Source organism: Oculina patagonica, chromosome 10 (genome assembly GCF_052425735.1).
Source record: "Oculina patagonica isolate OP01 chromosome 10, crgOcupat, whole genome shotgun sequence".
In the NCBI taxonomy this organism is placed as follows: Eukaryota; Metazoa; Cnidaria; class Anthozoa; order Scleractinia; family Oculinidae; genus Oculina; species Oculina patagonica.
Genome location: NC_135767.1, coordinates 22,426,212 through 22,447,824, shown reverse-complemented (window position 1 = coordinate 22,447,824; position 21,613 = coordinate 22,426,212). Strand labels below are relative to the sequence as shown.

At 40.2% G+C, this 21,613-nt stretch overlaps 1 pseudogene; it reads left to right on the top strand.

The window, feature by feature from the left end:
- The first annotated feature begins 3,595 nt into the window (after positions 1 to 3,595).
- LOC144667354 (protein bark beetle-like) overlaps positions 3,596 to 21,613 on the top strand; it is a 29,455-nt pseudogene continuing 11,437 nt past the window's right edge.

The following is a 21,613-nucleotide window of genomic DNA, read 5'->3' as shown; positions in this document are numbered from 1 at the left end:
AACAACACCAGGAAGGCATTCAAAAGGAAAACCTCGTGTTATGTCTTAATATGGTAGCATTTCATAGCTATATAGATGAATTTAGATAAAATTTTAAATAATAGAGATGAGCTTCATAACAGAGCCACGAATCGCGGGCGAGTAGAAAGAGGAAAGACGCATAAAACTTGAAGCCAATTTGTTAGCCTGAGTGTATTCGTTTCTGCTGTCACACTTCAATATAACGCAAACACGGAAAAGCAATTGGGGAAAAGATGGCTAAAAAAACAGGGCTATAAAGGGGAAACGAAATCGAAACGACAACCACAGTACATTTAAGTTTTTGAGAAAGAGATTCCATGAGGCAAAGAGAAAATTGTGAAGAAACTACATTGAAATCTCGATTTTCCTTACAAACAACTTTAAAGAAAATACTTTCAGTAAGTTTTTATTTGATTTATTTACAAGCAATTACAAAAAAACTCTAGTAAAATAAAGTTAAGCGTATTTACAAATGCAGGTTCAAAAAATACTACAGTATGTATAACATACGTGAGCCCTGATTGGTTCTACAGTGTATAGTACATGAAGTTATATAAACACGGTTACGTCCAGTGACATTTGGTAACCATAAAATTTATTGTGTGTTAGATACTCAAAATATCGCGATGAACGTACTGGGCCGTAGCAAGGGAGGATAAAAGGTAAAAGAGTGAATCCCCCATACAGGCCTTATTCCAAAAGTAATCCATCTAAAGTTATTTTTAGACATGGTACCCAGTACTTCCGCGAATGTTAACGCGCGTTGCTTGGATGTTCTCGCGCGTTTTCATGGGGGACAACCAGAATTATCCCACTCTACCGACCACCATGTTTTGGCCTTTGCATTCTCCACGGAAACTCGCGAGAACATCTACGCAACGCGCGTCTATATCCGCGGAAGTACTGCGTACCATGTCTAAAAATAACTTAAGGGGGTTTATCGTTGGAATATGGCCTATATGGCGAATTCACTGTCTTGGCCGAAGATAACAACGGCTAAGCTTTATACAGCTAATAATGTATTAATAATAAATTGTCTAAAATGAACTGCAAATTATATTCATCAACCCTGTAATCGAAGTATAATTTATCATAAAATTTTTAATTGAATTCGAACTCGTATAGCATGCTAATAATGTATTAATAATAAATTGTCTAAAATGAACTGCAATTATATTCATCAACCCTGTAATCGAAGAATAATTTATCATAAAGTTTTTAATTGAATTCGAACACGTATAGCATGCTAAAAAAATAAAGGGAATATTCCAAATTTCGTCTACTGGCTTTATATCACTATGAAAGAGCATCTTAATAGGTAGCGTCACGTTTTATTTTCACCGTTTTATTGATTTTAAGTAATTTAAGTAAATTTGGGCCGTTTTCTGACGTTTTGGGAAAAAAATTGAAATCCGCAGTGGCGAATCCATGATGGCGGCTGTTTTGACATCGGGACTAACTATCCTGCACGCAGTTGATGTAGTGAGACAATAGCGAGACACCGCACGCGACACTCAGTTCATCTAGAATACTACTGACTAAACAGTACTGCGGTTAGCCTAACTAGCACTGCGGTTAGCCTGACTAGCACTTCAGTAGGCCTAAATAGCACTCCGGTTAGCCTACTTTAGCTTGCGTTGCTTGCGGTTAGCTTTTACAATAGGGTTAGGATTTCTATCTATAAAATCCTTCGGTAACCTGGTAACTCTGAATTGCCGAGCGTCAAAAGACCTTAAAAGTTACTCAGCACTATCCTGAACAAGACGTTAAAAAGTCACATGCCACTTGTCTTTGATGCGATCTTTGCTGTGATCATGTTTAATTGTAAACAGAAAATAAACATTAAAACAAAATTCATACCGTCGACTTTAAGCTACAATCATGTCTGATACTTGACCGGATCAGTCAAAGAATATCGTGTTCATAAGTGCCGAAAAAGATTAATGTTTAAGTTTTTAAATTTGCTTTACATGGGAAAAGTCAACCAATATCCCACCTACAAGAAGTCTCGATTGACATGTTTCCTTTCATGTTTTTGCCAATATTGAAGCGGCAAGTTTCGGAAACTTGAAACATTTACAAGAGGTTGTGGTATATATATACCCAAACCACTCTCGATGAAATGTGCAAAGACTTGATGAAAGGAAGTCAACAAATATAAATTTTCACATTAGAAGCGTGTAGACATGCAGCCAAAACGAATTTCAATTAACTCAATATCAATGAAGGCCCGTTTATTTTTGCTTTGATGACATCACTTAACAACCTCTATATAAATAGCGCTGCAATTTAGCGACAGCTTAGTTGTTGATTGACCTCAATAGTTCATGGAGAGTCGTCGTTGGTAAGCGTCGTGCTCGGTGAGTATTTATAGGGAACTTTGGGGTGTGCAAATGTTCTGTGATTAGTACAGCCCTGGCCAAACGGTAACGTGAGTGGACGCAAAAAGTCGCAAGTTGAACTTGTGTACAGAATTACGTTGGCGGACCAAACGGTCTCGCAAGTTTGCTCGCAAGTGCTCAAAACAGCCATTACAAAGCTTCTGCGCGCGCTACAATTCAGTACCAGAAGGAAACAACAAGACTTGCAGTAACTCGCGTTGGGTGGACAAACCGTGAAAAACTTGCGTTGACTTGCATATGTGTAAATCGAACCTCGACCAATGTCAACGCAAGTCTCATAAAGTCATCGCAAGTCAACGCAAGTGCAAGCAAGTCCTGGCTAAACGGAAACGCAAGTGGACGCAAGTTAAAAACTTGCGTCTCCGTTTAATCCAGGCCTTAACAGTTACCGTGACGTTTTATATTACGCCCGTTTTACAAGAATTACACTGGCTGCCAGTTAGATAAAGAATTCATTTTAAAATTTTACATTTAACTTATAAGGCTCTTAATAGTCTTCCGACGAACATTAAGACTATGCAGCCAAAGGAACGTTTCCAAGCTATCTCTGCTTTTTATTCTTAGGTTATTTTCAGAACAATTTTAATTCGTAATTTAACTTATTTTTATGAGAACACTATTACTTCTTTTAAACTTATTAACTTTTGTAGCAATTTAGCGGTATCTTTTTAAAATAGTAAGTTTTTATAGATAGATATATATTTAATACATACTCCCTTTTATTTTTAATTATTTTATTTTAAACAGGGCCCCCGTTGATACCAGTTCTGCGACTGAAGGGGTCACCCTGTTAAAATATCGATTATTATTATTATTATTATTATTATTATTATTATTATTATTATTGGCATTGCGCTAGCTTATGTTAATGATTTAATTAATGTAAGAAAACATGCACGCTTGTCACTGCGCTCTATAAATTCAGGCACGTTTCCGTTGTCTTTTGGTGACAGGATTTTCAGTCCAGTATCTGCGCTTACACTTGGAATGCGCTCCCGGCTAGCTTGAAAAAAAATAAGCTCCATTATTATTTTCAAATCTTGTCTTAAAACAATTCTTTTTAAATTATCTCTAGCCTTTAGATCTTGTAAAATAGAGGGCCACAGGTTCATCACAGATTTATTTAATAATTTAATGAAAAAAAGAAACTTATTTCCCTTTTCAATGTTAGCTTATTTTCTAGAGATGGGAAATTATTCACCAGTGTTACGTGGAATAATGTATCTGCTACTGCCGTTGGTACTTGTCATGCAACGCGTCGAAAGCGCAAGTCTCGGAGGAGATATCACAGTCAATACGACTCTAACAGTGAACGGATCAGCTTATGTCGTATCTCAAGACCTTGTTGTAACTGAAAACGCCACTCTAACTATACAGCCAGGAGTCCGATTGCACTTTGATGTTGGGATTGCCTTAAAAGTTAAAGGTTCCCTGCAAGCGAAAGGAAACTCGCGCCAAAGAATCGTCTTCAGCAAGATACCAAAGAACATATCTGTGGATGTGGACGATTTGAACGTCACAGCGCCTTATTACAATGATGGAATTCGTCTTAGCGACGGGAAAAATTACCGAGAAGGTCGGCTGGAGATTTTTCTAAGAGGACAGTGGGGAACTGTGTGCCGTGATTCATTTGACATAAAAGATGCTCAGGTGATTGGAATGCGTGATTCGTGTCTAATTTCTCCTTACAATCTTAATACAATGTCAAATATGCCGATTATGAGAAAAAGAGAATAGATCAATGAGGTAAACAGCCATGATTGACTTTTTAATTAAAGTCATTTAGGAACTCCTTAGAAAAATTAAACCAGAGCACACTGCGGTACTGATACAAACGAATATTCTCAATTGGCCCAAAACAAATAAAGTACAGGGACTAGTAACACAAATCTGTATGTTGACATCCGCGCATACGTGATATTAATTAAGCAAGTTGCATAAATGTGGAGACCTAATAATCTAACCCCCCACCCCCTAAAATCATAAAATGTGGAAAGATGAAGGATATGATTGGGTGGGTAGGGGTTCGTTCATGTTCCCACTTAAGTAAGGTGAACTTGACGTCTGCGTTCGAGCCTAGTGGCGCATCAGGTCAGAGCTTATTGCCTGGCTTTAGTAGCATGAAGCGACTAGAAGTATTTATATTACCTCCTAGATGCTCTACTAGTCTATTGCAGGGTAATCCCCAGCATTAAATGCACCGGAGCCCATTTACACACCTGAGTGGAGAGAAGCACTATGAGTGTAAAGTACCTTGCTTAAGAACAAAACACAATGACCTCAGCTAGAGCTCGAACACAGTCCGCTCCGTCTGGAGACCAGTCCACTAACACTTAGGCCATCGTTCCCCCTCCCTTTGTAAAACGAAAGCCCCATTAGACTAGTGAGATATGAATTTGTTGTTTGAATGCTATGCTTGTTTTGTTTTCAATGAAAAAAGGTTGCTTGCAGACAGCTGGGTTTTCTGGGAGCCAAAAGGTTCTACACACACGGCGGGGGAACTGGGCCTACTTGGTTGGACGAGGTGGACTGCAAGGGGACTGAGAAGAGTTTACTTTTGTGCAAACATCCGGGAATCGGAGTCGAGAATTGCGGTAAGTCAAACAGGAAAGGAGGTGACTAATAATAAGTAAGAGCAGAGGACTATTGGCAAGATAAAACTTAGTTATTCTAGTTACTATTAATTATAATTAAGTTTTCATGTAACGCGCGCTCTGATTGGCTGAAACAGTGTACTTTATCAGAGTCCAGATGTACGGAGGAAATGTCACGCCATCGACCCAATATGGCCGACCACTATTCCCGAACGTCTTTTTCGGGTTTTGTCTTGACCCTGACTTCTTCTTTGACCTGGAAAAACGAGAATGAAAACGAGCTTTTAGCGTCAGTTAATTTAAAACGTCCTGTTCCTAACAGCACAAATTGCACGGCGATAGAAAGTGAAATTTCGGTACAAGTTACGGAAAAAAACACCGAGCCGGAAAGTAAGCTTAACAACAAAACAACCAACCAAAAATTTGTAAACAACTCAAGGCCGAAATTGAAGACATTATAACAAAAGCAGAAACGAAAAACACGAAAGATAGTACAAAATGGGCTATCTGAGTTTTTGAATATGAGTTTCACATTATTTAAGTACGGAATTTTAGATAAAACACGCACAGCTACATTTTCGTGTAAAAAACAAAACAAACAAACAGCAATTCAAAAACAGAAAACTAAATTAGCTAGCGAATACACACACAACTCAGACTTATCACATAATGAATAATTTTTTCTGGCGTTTTCAACAGCTTGGTGCCGTGAAAGAAAAATTGCCAAAAGCCTTCACAAAATGACCAACAAAGAAGCTAGACAACAACCTCGGTAAATTCTACGCCGAAGCTCGAACAAAAGACGGTGAACTTAACTCGAGGTCATCGCTTCTTGGATTTCGCAACGCTATCGAGAAGACACCTAAACAATTCACCCCTAAACCTAGGAATTTTTATTGCAAAAGGGGTTGAATTTCAAGCTTCAAACAAGCTGCTGCAAAGTTAGAAAAAATTGAACAAGCGCGAAAACAAAGAAAACATCGAACACAAGTTTACCTGTCATTCCAGAAGCAGACGTCCAGAAATTAAAAATCTCCAATGCAATTCAGGAAGACAATCCTGTTCCTATATCCTTAACAGTGCAATGAATGGAAGGCCACAGCAATCACAGCAGCCGACTCTAATTTTTCCCTTGAATCCGATGGTTGTAAATGATTCGCGAAACACGCCGGACGGCAGCATTTTGTGAAGTACCAGCCACAAGCTTTGAGCAGTTTGTTTTTCTAGTTGTCAAGTTAACAACGTGCAAGTTTTCATGGGCCAGAATTCAGCCGGTTTTCACTGAACAGTCTACTTTTCTATCCTGTGTTGTACTAAAAGTCCTAAGAACTTCAAGGGCTCGTGTTAAAATTCGGATTCCACTTGACGTTTTCAGCTTGTGGATTTCTGAACTTTGATGGTTTCAAACTTGATGGTTTGACAGCTGTTGACAGCTGATGTCTTATTCAACCAATCAAATTCTTTTAACCATTCTAACAAGTTTTGTGATTGGCTAATTGTTGCGTACTTTATCAGAGTACAGATGTACGCTGACGCCACTTCTATTCGCTTGAAAAATGTTTGTTTTGAAAATAATTGCGCGAATTCGTGGGGAAATTAATGAATTTCTTAATTATAAAACAAATAAAGAAGCCTCGACTGTGCTCTGTTCTGTTGTAAAGCACTTAGGAAGCGGCTAGAGCACTCAAGAAGTAGGGAGAAACACTCGCCTACGGCTCGCGTTTCACCCTACACTTCTTTCGTGCTCTAGCCGCTTCCTGCGTGCTTTACAACAGAACAGAGCACAGTCGAGGCTTCTATATTTGTTAATTCGTAATCGGCGTCACTGATATAGGAAAGCAACCCAGACAATAGTACTTCCATCGAAAACGGAAAAACTTAACTGTACGCGTTGAAAACCGAAAAAATCAGTTAAATTTCCACTTGCATAAACCATACAAATTTCGGTAGTAGAAAAAAGTGTTTTTCAACAGTTCTCGTATTTTTTTTTCACATTCCACTGATCGTTATGGCTAACGGGACGTCGCAAAGTCAATCTTATTTTGCCAAACCAGTAGTAGTTTGCCATTTGCTTTAACACGTACTTGCATAACACTTGAGGTTTTATTAGTGTTCTTCATTTGTCTGCTCGACAATGTACAAATAATGTTAGGATACAAATTTAATGGCTATCAGTAATTGAAAAACGAAGGTTTTATTTCCCAAAACCCTTTGGATAGGCTGCGTGAAGGCATTTCATATTTCTTTCCTGCGCCGGAAGGAGATGTCTGAACACAGGCTTATTTTGGAGAGCTGGCAGCGAAAATGCAATTTAAACTTTAGTGTTAATTTTTCGACCTTCTTCTTTTTGTATTGACTTATTGTTTCTATGTTTTTCTGTTGATTTGTTTAAATGAACTATGAAATGTAGCTTAGGAGTTAAAAAAAAAAAGATTTTGCAGAGCGTTCAATTGGAAAAGCTTTAATGTCAACCGCGTTTCAATGCTGGTTAGAATACTGGTCAACCGAACTAACCTAAAACAGTCTGAATTTTGATTAATCTCTTTTTCCCTCTCATTCAGATCACCGGAGGGATATTGGAATAGAATGTCACACTCTCGCAAAGTTGCTGTCAAGTAAAGTCTACTGGAAAGGAATCGACTTTTCCGAAACAACAAAGCCCCCACCTCTTCAGTACGTGGACATATCTCAGGCCTACGAAGCGATAAAAGGAAGCAACTATCTTCCTGATCTTGACCACGTGACAGTAAAAAGCTCTGTTTATGGAGTGACGTCCGACAACATAAGTTCCCCACTGACCATCAGTAATAGCAGTATCAAAGACAGCCTAGTAGCTGGCATCCAGATGAAAGGCAGATCGAAGGCAATTAAAATTGAGAACACAGCAGTAGATAACACAACATATGGAGACGGGTTTTCATATTGCGAAGCAGTGCCTGATCCTGTGGATTTTTGTTCTTCGGATGTGAATGTCACTACATTTCCAGTCTTGTTTGAAGCGTTGGGTAAGGCAAGAACGAATGTCGACTGCGCCAAGGTAAGACGTTGAGCTGTTTTAAAAAGTATAAGGTACCGGTAATTTTTCCTAACCTGAACAAGAGGTATTGCTACTCCATCGCTGCCGGTTACCCCTTGCTTTGTATGGTTGCGCCAACGATTCATTGTTCGTGGCAGTTTACCCGGGGGAGGGGGACTCCAATCAGAAAGGGGTGGAGACGCCCTTCAAAGAAAAGACTTCTCTTAGCGTGGCTCAATTTTTTTTTACCCATTAAGTATACCATTTCAAACAGACACACAGATAAGAGCTTTAGTCGAAGAAGAGGCTGAGACGCTGTGGCCTAACGAGTAGTGCGCTGGACTCCGGATCGAACAGTCTGTGTTTGAGCCCTGACCGCGGTTGTTGTGTTACAAGGTCTACATAATATGTACTTAAACTTTATTTGTCATCGAATGTGTTCTTGGGCAAGACTTTTAAGTTCCCAGTGCCTCTCTCCATCCAGGAGTATAAATGAGTACCAAAAAAATGTTGGGGCAACCATCCATGAGGAGTCGCAATACTCCGAGCCACTTTATGCTACAGACGAAGAGCATTTCCGACTCTCTCACCTGGGGATGTTCTCTCGGAGTCCACTGCATAATATTTATGTTAATATTGTCTTATTGTTTGCTTCTAAACGTTTTTTTTTTTTAACAGATTATAAGAACTCAGCCAGGAAGCCGTTTAACCGTGTATTATCAGTCCATGACTGGTGACAAGTTTGAGTTGGAGGTATTCGACGGTACCACAAGCAATGCGACGATGCTCACGTCATTGACCGAACGGACAGGTGTCAATCAGGCTGTCACGCCATCCTCAAGCTCTGGTCACGAACTCTACATAAGGTTTCGATTCAGTGCGGGCAGAAAAGATGCCAGGCTGAAATTCCTTATCACAGACGATCAAGGTAGGAAGAAAAAAATAGTAATACAGGTAGATTTTACACAGTCACAGTGTTGTTACACTGTGTACGGTTATCTAGCTGCACTTAAAGTCCCTCTCTTACTATAAATGAGAACGGAAAGTCCCTCTCTTACTATAAATGAGAACGCAATAGAACAAGTAACATCCGCTAAATCCCTCGGAGTTTATGTTGATCAAAATATAAACTGGGAGTGTCATATTGAAAACATTTCTAAGAAGATAGCTTGTGCCATTGGTGCAATTAAACGAATTCGGCATCTCACTCCATTTAATATTTTAATTAAAGTTTATAATAGCCTTATTCAACCACAATTTGATTATTGCAACGTAGTGTGGGGAAGCTGTAACAAGGGCCTTGCTGAAAAACTGCAAAGGCTTCAAAACCGCGCAGCTCGTACCCTAATGTCTGCGAGCTATGATAGTAATTTAGATGATTTGTTCCGGACACTGGGGTGGCGAAGACTCTATTATCAAAGATTGGAACAGAAGTCTATCCTAATGTATAAAACATTACACGGTATGACTCCTGATTATCTGAGATCAAGATTCGTATATCGTGACGATGTTAATGCTTAGCGTTTAAGGAATACCGAAAACAAATTAGTCCTTCCACAACCTCGAACTGATTATCTCAAGAAAAGTTTTTCGTACAGCGGAGCTCAGTTGTGGAACAACTTACCTGTAGACCTAAGACGAGCATCTTCACTGGCCGATTTCAAATCTAAATTAAGTCGGCACAGTTTAAAGTAATATCTAAATTTTAAGTAAATTTTAGACACGGCCTCCATGAAAAGCAGACTTTTCTTTTGTTATTTTGAATTTGTTGTTATTAAATTTTTGTAGTTAGTTAGATAGGTAGATAGTCCAGTAACTTAATTTGACTGATGGAAAAACCGTGTATAAATAAAGTTATCTTATCTTATCTTATCTTATTCTGTGAATAGACCATTTCCATTATGACGTAAATACGCAAAGACTTCTGGTAGTTGTAGTTAAGTTCGCGGGAAATTTTGAATTGTCATCAAGCCCGCTAGCCCAAGAAAATCGTGATGGAGGTAAAGAAAATTACTCTCACCGAAGAAGACGTCCCTGTGGCTTCATTTAAAGGGCAAAAAGCAACCTCTCAATTTAAAACCAAGTCTATTAAAATGAAAAAAAAGTTATGCGAGAATTTGTATATTTGCTGGTTGCGTTTTGTAGTGAAGTTTCAACGAGTGTTTCCCAGTCGAGTCTCAGTCGCGCGGTTATTAAATTAAATTCCTAAAACTTTTGCTTGCCAGGTCAGGCGGTGTTGGACACGGTTCACGTGACATTTTTCGACCAATCATTTGTCACCTTGGTGGAAGCAATGGCGGACAATTTTGTCGCGGGATTATAAGAAGGTCTCATCTTTTTCGTGCGATTCCGGCGAGACTTTAACGGCTGTTACGGATTATTTTATTGGAGCTGGAAGAATAATACCTAAGCCAGTCATCTGTCAAGTTCTGAATTAAGGGAAGCGATTTTTCTCTCAAAACTAGTCGATTGAAATCATGCTATATGGTAAAGGGTTGTTTGGCGCAAGCATTCGACGTCGATGAACATTTGCTCATTTCTTGACAAACAAGGATCAGTACTGTAGATTATTTTTGCATAGAACTTAAGTTCGATAGTTGAACTTTAAGAAAAGTACGGTGGGCCCTGGCGGGCCCCGCCGTTTTAACGGTCAAATTTGGACTTGAAGTTTGGGTTTTTTCCTTGATATGTCACTCAGTTCTCTTCCATTTCGCGGCATTTTGCGGGAGTTGATGGTGTGATTTCTGTCGATGTTCTAACAGGACAAGGGCTTAAATTGGTACTCCTGTTGGTTGTATTTATATTTTAATGTTCACTTGCCATTTTTGTTATTGTAGTGTTTATATCATCGTTTTGTTTGGCTGATATTCGGCAAGTCGGAGCGATTGCCTAGCCACAGGCAGTTGAACTATAGTGCTCCCGCAGTCGACGAATGATTATCCTTCGCTCAACATGCTTTATGAATGATAAATACACATTGTATTACACTAACGGCTTCGCTCAACACCCTTTAGTAAGAACGAGAAATTTGCATGTATTCCACTTATACTTCGCGCACCCTCTTTAAGAACGAGAAATATACACGTATTCCACTTATCCTTCGCGCAACATGCTTTAACAAATGAAAATATGCATGTACTCCACTTATCCTTCGCGCAGCACGCTTTAAGAACGATAAATATACATATGTTGCACTTATCCTTCGCGCAACTCGCTCGAAGAACGAGAAATATGCATGTGTTCCACCTATCTATTCAAGAAGACGAATTTTAAGTGTTTATATCATCATTTTGTTTGGCCGATACTCGGCATATATATCAAAACGGCCGTTAAGCCCTCCAAGTAAAATAACCCAGCGAAAATTCATCAAAAACCACGACACGGCGAACTGCGTTGGCCAGCAGTACATCGACGTACTTCATACATAACTCGACATTTCTGAAAAACAAAGCGCCAAAGATAAGTTCAATTTTAGCCCCTTCAATTTTGCCGCCTTTATGAATCCAGCAATACGCATCTATGATCATCTATAGGTGCTACTAGGCTCGCGAAAGATTGGATATGGATTTCCTCCGATATTTCTTTCAGCATTGGAATATCTTCGCACCGCGAGGAGATGTTTACAGATCGGCGATCAGACGATAATAAGTGCAAATGAAAATTTCTTCCGGCATGCTTTGCGAGTCGTGTCCAACACCGCCTGTTGCCAGGTATTTTCAAATAATATACGAAGACGCAATATTTTACCCTTTCTAAACATGGGGGAGTACAGTACATGATGTCTATATACACTCGTAAATTAAAAATCTTTGAGGCTCACCTTTCGAGTCTCACAAGTAATCGTTCATCAACAAGATTATGGAAATAAAATTATATTTGCTCGCACGGCCCTCGCTCGGATTGAAACCACAACTGCTACTCGACGAGTTGACATTTCCAGCACAAAAACAAGAAAACGTCTTTGTTAAAGAATATTGCAATTACAGTTCTAATTTGACGAAAAAAGAAATACAATTTTAAGATAAAAAAACAAATAATCTGTTTTCACCTGCACGGGAAAGTTTTGATTGATCAGCTTGAAAATCCTTTATGATTGACCCTTCATGATTCATCGATGAAGCTCCATTGAACGAGGAAAATTATTTGACTCGTTTCTCTGTCTCACTGTAAAAATAAATCAAACTGACCGTCCCGCCGAGCAATCATAATATATGGTAAATTTTCTAAGCTTTTCAGTGAAGAATTAATTCACCTACGATCAATGGAAGCGATCGTTTGTTGAACGTCTGAAAATAGATGATGAACAAAGTCAATGGCTTGCCTTGCTTTCACTTGATTCCACACAAATTTAGTTATATCCTAGACTCGTCCTTTCAAGCAATCTGTTTCCAGTGCGCGATTTTGTGAAGCTGTGATATTAGGCTAAAATTATTTACAAAGAGAAGTTGTCGGCCGCGATAAATGAATTTCTACCAAGTCAACTCCGCCACACAACGTACATATTAAACTTGAACACGAACAACATTTGTCTGTCTTGGTTAAAACACAGAACTCAGTCAAATTTCATTTCAAAGCTATCATCCTGTTTTCTATATTTTTGACAGGTAACTGAAAAAATAAATGTATACACAAATTTCGAAGCGACGAGAGCGTAAACTTCGCAACACAACTTCAGATCAAAATAAAAGTCCTGGAAGTCCTCCTTCGCGCATGGCTGCCCTCAGCCAATCATAAGGCAGAAATGGTGTTTTCCCGCGAACTTAACTACAACTACCAGAAGTCTTTGCGCTTTTACGTCATAATGCAAATGGTCTATTCTAAGATATTACACTATCTAAATTTATGTAAAGGCTAGCATTAAAAAAAATATCGCTGGATCAAACACCTCTGTGGGTGGACGAAGGCAGACGTTTGGACACCAATTTTCGAGCGCGTAATCTAATTTCTATTTGTATATAGAACTTGTTTGTTAGGTTACGAAAAGATTTCAGTGGATTGAGAGGCAGCTGTGTCAACTCACATGAACTGTCAATGGCCAGTAAGTATTGAAGGAGGGCCCTGAAAGGGTAAAATGGGAACTGGGATTTGGGCAATTTTTTTAATGGGAAAATGGGTTTCTGGTCACTTGGACTGGCACAAGTACAAACAAAACATTGGGCTCTCTTTTAAAGTAGTATTATTCCTCAATTTTAGCCACCAAGGTTAAGCTAAGTCGAAAGTGGCCATTTCTCTTTTCAGATATTTCCTCTGTCGTGATATCCAACTGCACATTTAACGATAACCATGGAAACGGCGTACTCCTTAAAGGCATCATAGGAAAGACAAAGATTTCCTCAACTGCTGTCTTTCGCAATGAAGGTGAAGGCATGACTGTTCAGCAAATTTACGGAATGTTAACAGCTACCGATAGTCATTTTATTAACAACGGCGCAAATGGTCTTGAAATTTTAGACAGCAGTATCTTGTTATGTAATCTTTGTGAACTGTCTTTCAAAGGAAATGAACGCAATGGGTTGTATCTCCAGGATGTTGCTCTTAAAGGCGACTTTTCGGACTCGGCATTCGAAAACAACACGGAAAACGGATTTGCACTCACTAATAGTGCTGGCGAGGTTGAATTCCGAAAAATCACTGCAGTTATGAACACACACAGTGGGGTTAAGATTTATGATGGCAAAGTGTCATCTAACTTCAGTCTTTCTAATTTGTCAAACAACATAGAAGATGGTTGTTGCATATCAAACCAGACTGGAACTCACGTGTTCTTCAATTGCACCGCAAATTCTAATTTGAGGCACGGTATTAGTTTGGTTGACGTAAGACGTTTCAACTGGAACAAGCTACCAAAATATCAATTCACGCACTTTAGTTTGGAAGAGTGCACAATAACTGACAATACTCAATATGGAGTCAAGCTTGGCCCTGAATGCCAGTACTGGAGCGAGTCAGCGGTCAACGTTACCTTGGCAATCAACAAGAATCAGATTGTGCAAAACATCAAAGGAGGCATCTTCTTGTCTCCATACTGGTGCACTAACTCAAGGCTGAAACCGAGAAGAGTGAAGACTATCGTGACAAACAACCATTTGGAGAAAAACAAAGGTAATGCATTCTACGTATACTGCACAGGTTTTCTTGGCTTAGATGCGGTAATTGAAGCAAACACGTTCAAGAACAACACAGATAAAGTTCTGACTTTCGTCGACCGCAACTTCTGTTTTGCAAACTACAAAAGTAACCCCGTTAACGTGGAAATAGATAAAAACATTTTCATAAAGAACCGTGCTGAACACGTTTTGTTTATCGACTTCGTTTGCTTCCCAGAAACGCGTTTTGCTGCCGTAAGAAACAATACTTTCCAAGACAATAAAGCCGCCACAAAAGACCTTTTTCCAAACTTTTTTCGACGCTTGACATCTCGTGCAGTTATTGTTCTTAAAGAAGGTAGTTTTACCTTGCGCGATAACATTTTGGAAAACTCCGGACTTCGCTTTCCAGCTCTCTACTCTACGTCATGATCACCGACGAGATATTGACGCTAAATTCAACTGGTGGGGAACAACAAGAGGAATGTGAAATCGTGGACAGAATCTTTGACTTCCAACACAGGGTTCAATTGTCTCCAGTGGATTTCTTTCCATACCTTCTTTCCGCAAACAAGACAAATGCAATTGACTCTAGTGATCCAAGAACATCCTGCTTTCTGAGAGGTTCAAGTATTGGTGGAATAGTGGATAGACCACTGGCCTTGTCAAGCGCTGGCTCGCCTTACGAAGTTAGAGATGACGTCATTATCCTTACCAATGGGTCGTTGGTCATACCGAAGAACGTGACGCTTCAGTTTCCTTCCAGGTCAGCTATGGTTGTACAAGGAACGCTTCATGTAGATGGAACTGAAAATCAAAAAGTGAAATTTGTAAAGAAGCAACATCAAGAAGGATTCCGTTTAGGAGGAGGAGCTGGACCGTGGGAGGGTAGAGTGGAATTTTTGGTCAATGATACATGGTGGCCGATGTGCTTGCCTTACCAGAGATCGCCCACCAATGAAGCGACAAATCATTTGCCAGCAACTCGATCTTGACTACTACCGCTACAGACTGCTGAACATATCTTCTCTTGGAGCAGGAACCTGGTTTTGTCCACAACGTTGACTGCGATGGTAACATTGGATGGTGATTTAATGAATTGCAGTGCTAATACCTGGGGTTATGGACCGTACCTGTCAGGGGTATACTGTGTTAGTCCGTTTACAGTCAGGAGTACAACTGGGCCGGACTTCATCTGACAATGTCAAACCATAAAAGCTCGTTGCATCACCTGGAAATCCAGGATGCTGGGTTTGCTTATCGTAGTGATATCCAAATTCCTGGTGCAGCTCTCAAAGTCGATTTGTACCATCATAATATAAGTAACGTATTCATTAACAATTCAGTGGGTATTGGCGTTCAAGTGGTATATCAGAGCTTGTTTCACAACTATTCCGTGATACCGCACTCTTTTGTATCACACACAAAATCCCACGGTGTTCTCTCACGATCACCTTCCCTTACGCTTACAGACGCAAACTTCACAAGAAACGACGGCAATGGTTTTGTCTATGAATCTACCTGGGATAAACTTAACACGTTTAACTGCCAAAATGGCCAGCCCAGATGTGTACAAAACTTTCCGCGTCTGCTCAAGGAACAAAACGATTCTATTGGCCAACAAAGTGTTTCACTTCACTTTAGAGACGTTGGAATATACTTCGCAGTTCAGGTGTCAGCATGTTATGGAGACAGAACCCGGTTACAAACTAGTCATTCAGGTTCTGTATTATGCCTCTTCGCACAGTTTCTATGGTTTCTTGCACGTGTTTGATGGTGCTAACATATCAGTTAGTTCACCATGGAAGATGGAATCTTTACCGTGGAAGGATCGTCCTATCCTCAACTCGACCAAATCATCCGTTGTGTTTGATTTCTATAATCGCTACATGTACCATAGGAATCTTGCTATCAACTTCTTGGTGTATACAGTGAAAGGTTAGTCAGTAATTTTTTGGTTTTCTTTTCATTTTGTTAAACTGTGACAATTATTTGCCAGAAAAATAACAGGTATATTTTTGAAGCCCCGACTCCAAATGGGATTAGTGACACAATCTTGCATGAAATTCTTCACATGAGTCCATTTGTGTGTTTTTAGCCTTTGCTTCCATATAATCATTTATCAAGGGACCCTGTGATCGCCTAACATGCGGCTGTCCGTGGCGTTTTTTTTTCAGTTTTTAACGCAAACTGAGATTATTAGAATAACTCGCACGTCGTCGTTTTCTCAAGTTATTTATTCTTTTAAACATTACCCTCCTTTGCCAGCGCTTGCATTTGCCAAACGAGCACCTCAACAAGTCTAAAGAAAAAGTGTCTTTTGCACAATTATGGAGTCTTGGAAAAGCTAACGTATTTTTGCCTTTTTTAAAGAAAAATTATTTTCCATCTTTTATAGAGAATGAGCAACTTAACTACGTCGGTGGAGAGATCAACATAGCTCGATGCTAAGATTATCGACAGCCACAAAGGAGGTGTCCTAATTGGAGGAAACTTGCTGAAATCTCTTACCATTACTGACACGGATACTACCAACTCTTGGCGAATTCGGAATCAGACTTTCGCCGCGTGGTATCGAGGTCGTCAAGATCACTTCAGTAAATCTAGAAATGAACAGGCAGGGTATTTCAATTAAAAAGATGTACTCGGGCTCCAAAGAATTTACCATTGAGAACTGTGTCATCAACGGATCGCGTTTTCGAGGGCATTTACATTCACCCCGGTACCAAAAGCACAATCCGCATTGTAAACTCAAGTATTACAAACGGTGAAGACCGGGGTCTATATATCGAAGGCTACTATAGGGAAATGTCTCTAAGCTTGTTCGTCACTGGCAGTACATTCGCTTGGAACAAGAAGGGAGCCGTATTCTGTTTTAGGACTCATGGAAGAACTGTACCTGTCACCTTACAGTTCGAATCGAACATCTTCTTTCGCAACCAAGGAACTACTGTTGAAATCATGGCTGAAACTGAAAGGACCACGTGGGTATTCCTGAATAACACTTTTAACGAAAATCGAGGCGATTCCGTTATCGCTCTTAGAACTGCTTCACTCTCAGGCGCGTACTATAAACCAACTTTGGTTGTCAGTGGCAACAAGTTCTTAGCCAATTATTGCCCAGATAAGGCAGTAATAGCTACAGACATTCAAAAAGAAGCGAATACCTTTATCATAAATGACAACGATTTCGAGTTCAATTCAGGAAGCTGTGTGCTTCTTGATGGTACAGCCGCTTATGGCACCATTTCCATGGCAGACAACGTGTTCAATGAGAACGATTGCGGAAAGAAGAGCGTGATAGATGGGCTTTGCTTGGGCCAAGACACTAAGTTTACGAATAACACTTTCACGCAAAACAGAGCAGGGACTGTTGTACTTCTTCAAGTGGTACAAGACATCCGTTCATCGTCTCAGAATAAAGAGTTTACCTTTTATAACAACACTTTGTCCAAAAACATTCCTCACAACTCTTCTTATTCGCCATCCGCTGGAGATTCATGCGTGGTAGTTCTTTCAGGCGTGCTGTATCACAAGGAAGCCGAGCTCCGCTTGAACAAATTCAATAACTCCAAATACCTGAAGGAACTTTGTGTTCTTGTTCCCGCTATTTCTGCGCGTGACATCGTGAATGCGAAACATAACTGGTGGGGCACAGCGATAGGGAGTGAAGTGCGTGACAGGATATCGGATTCTGATGACAATTATGACTTTGCCATCGCTGATGAGTGGCCGTTTCTTTTAAGCGATGATGGCCCAACTTTAACTGCAGTCGAACAATACGATTTCAAACAACAAGGAAGTGTACTTTCAGGGCGATTATTCGAGTCTATAACACTCAAAACGTCTCATAGTCCGTACAGTGTGACTTCAGATTTAACCGTGCTAGAAAACGTCAGGCTAACCATAGAAGCAGGTGTCACGGTCAAGGATAAGCCCTGGAATGAGCATACTTGTTGCTGGAGCGCTCCAAGCTCACGGAACGTCTACCAAACCAGTTACATTCGCAGTCAAGGAACCTATCGGTAGTAATAAAGATTCAAGTCTACCTGTACGACTTGTCGATGGGGATTTTCCATGGGAGGGGAGGCCAGAAGTGTTCCATGACAATTCTTGGAAGCCAGTCTCTGCTTCGAGCAACATTCACATATGGAACACCAGTGAAGTAGTCTGTAGACAGCTTGGATATGGCCCACCAATTGTTGTTAAGGGCAACGCAGAAGTGCTTACTCGGAATCTTAATGCGACGTGGCTAATGAAATTTCGCTGCAATGGAAACGAAACATTTCTACATGAATGCCCCAATGAGCAGCGAACGTTCAACTACAGCAGTACTTTAGCAGTAGTGAAATGTCAAGGTGTGCCCTGGGGAAATGTGCGTTTTATATCCCCCAGAGATGTAAACGCGCCCCAAACGCAATCAGTATTGCATCATGTTGAGTTTTCACACTGTGGCAATCGACACGGAAAGGCTGTCCCAGCAATAGAAGCAGTAACAAATACACCAAGGATGGAATCCATCGCAATAAGAAACTGCTACTTCCGGGGGCTTACGAATTCATTTCCCAGGAGCTGATGTTCTTCTGAATAATAGCACATTTGTCAACACTGGAGATGCTGGTATAAGCTTTCTACAAACACAACGCAGTGTTCTGGTGGTAGAGTTCTGAATCATCAAGAAACCAACGAGGCATTTCCTTTGAAGAACCAAGTGTGGAGAATGTCCCTCAAGTGTACTATGGACGGGTACTTTTATGCAATATGGAACGGGTTGCTAATGTTAAGAATCAAACACTTCTTTATTTCGACATCCCGAGATTTCAGAACACAATGGCACAGGAACATTGCGAAAAAGTTTTAACTGTACCCAAGGGCCAAGGAATCAAGTTGACTCTGTTATTCTTCAAGGGTTCACAGACGCTGAAGGTCTTTGACTCCACCAAGGCTGCGAATACCCACTTGATCGTGGAAAAGTCGAATGAAGAAATAACAGCTCTTGTGCTTAAAGAGTTATTCATACCAAGTAATGCAATTTTAGTGCAGTGGAGTGGTGATGTGAGTTCTAAAGTGGTATTTCAGGTTGAAGACGTCAATATTGATGGTGAGTACCTTGGTTCATTATGTCTGCTGTTTGATGCTCCTTTAGATCTCACAGTGAAACAACGACCATTTTATAGCGAATTTAATTTTGCACTTTCTTGTGCTTTCTCTGCTTTTCTCTCTCAAGTGATCTGATGTTAAAGACTGGGAATGTAGGCAAACGGAAAAGTTTTGCCCCTGACGACTATTTAACAATTAGACTACGAGCCCGTGTTTTCTATGAGCAAATAGTCAACGAGGCGCAGCCGAGTTGACTATCGCTCATATGAGACGAGGGCGAGTAGTCTAATTGTTTTAGTAGAAACTCTAAAGGATTGCAGTCCAAAACCTACAATATTATGCACTTTGAAGACAAAAATAAAGAAAATCTACCGCTTAAAGAGCTACGCTCGCGCGCGACTGTTTTCTATCGGCGAATAGAAAACAGTGGGAGAACCAATCAGATTCGCGGATTTCCAATAGAATACAGCTGAGTTTCTACTACAGGACAACCGGATATTTCCGGAGGGGGGGCTCGCCGTCGCTAGAGCCGGGTCCCGTGGTGTCGAGGGTCGGTCCCCGCCGGTCCCCGCTTCCCGGCGCCCTGGCGGTCGTGTCCCTCTCTGTCCGTCGGCTGGCTGGGGTGTGGGGCTCGCTGTCGCGCTCTTCTGCTCGAGTGGATCTGTTCGCTTGCGTTGGCACCACTTTCTTGATTTGATCGCGTCCTCTCGTGTTTGTCAGTTTGGTTCGTTCAGCTTGGATGGGGTGTGAGATAATAGATTATTTGATGTATGATTATTATCCTATGAGGCCGGCTCATCAGTTGATCTTGAATATACTGGAATATTGATTATTCAAGGAAAAATGATTATTCGAGTCCTGTACTAAGATCGATTATTACAATCGACTCTTTTGTTGTTGCTCGGCAGATATGCCATGTACATTCCAGGCAGGTTTTTGCGGCTGGCAGACATTCACTAACATGTCCGTCAACGTCACGAGAACATGGAAAATTAAAAAAAGTTATTCATGGCCGCAATACGCAACGGACTACTCATATCACTCCGAAGAAGGTACGTCAGTAATTATGGTTACTGAGATTCACACGAAAATATATCTGGCAATAAAGTGAAATTTGTGCACGTGATTTCTTTTAAAAGTCAACCACCGGTGCAATATGAATATTGCTGTGTATTCTATTTACAGTGGAATCCCATAATCTTAGATTCTTTTTTTTTTTTCATTTCAGGAAAGCAGCTTTATATCGGTAACGAACAATGTCTGGCATCACTGGACAAAGGCTGGACGCGCTGCAATCCTCAGTCCTCGTATCACAAAACTGTCCCAGTTATGTTCCATAGTGTTTTTTTATCGCGTGGGTAAACAAGGAAGAGCAGGACTGTCACTCTACATACAAACAGGTTAGTCAATTGTACTTATCATTTTGTATTGAAACCCGCAGGGGACGGCAGACTAATACAATTTATGATCCAACTTCATCCCGAACGTAGAGTTGAAATATAACGCCGGAGCTCGACGAAACGCCTTCTGGCTACGCTATGAATGTGTTCTACTCAGGAGCTGGGCTCAGAAATGGGCTCAGATGCTTGGTATCCGGGCTTAAATACTAAAGTCTGCGTGCAGGCCGATCACCCTTTGGATATTTACTGTGAAGCCATTTTCAGCGAGTTTGGTATACTTAACTGTTTAAATCCTTTGAACGAGGCGACAAGTACTCAAACATGGCAAGATTATTCAAAGATCGCATAGACATTTTTTAATTTATATATGTTGTTCTTTGTTTTTTACATAGGGAGACATCCTAACATTGAACAAAAGTTAACATGGGAAGCAAAAAACATCGAAGTATGGATTTGGAGGAAAGTTGTTATTGACCTTCCCAATGATGTTGATGAGTATAGACTGCTGTTTGAAGGCAAATACAACAAGTCGGCAATGTACATAAAGTATTGGCTCAGAAACTATGTGAACATCGACAATTTAGAATTAAGACGCTGTACTCATAAAGGTAAACTATTTCCACTCATTCTGTTTTTCTACGCACGGTTTACTTAAGAATTCATCCGCTCTTTCTTTGTTCTACGTGTTACAGTCCTATATATAACCTTCATTACGACCAAGGAATAATTTTACCAATAAAGAATCAGATCCCTTTAGCCACCAACAGCACATTTATCAAAGCTCGTCCTTGGGCTGTTCATCTAAAGATACTGCAGGTCCTCTCACACTTTAAGAAGGACTTTAAATAAAAACCGCGATTGCAGTGGCGGAAAATTGAAAAATCAAATTAAATTTCTTCATTTTTTTGCTCATTAATAGCTTTTAGGTAGATAAGAAACCTGATGTATTTTGTTCCCCCCCCCCAGAAGTCTTCTAATTTCGAGAAAAAAAAAA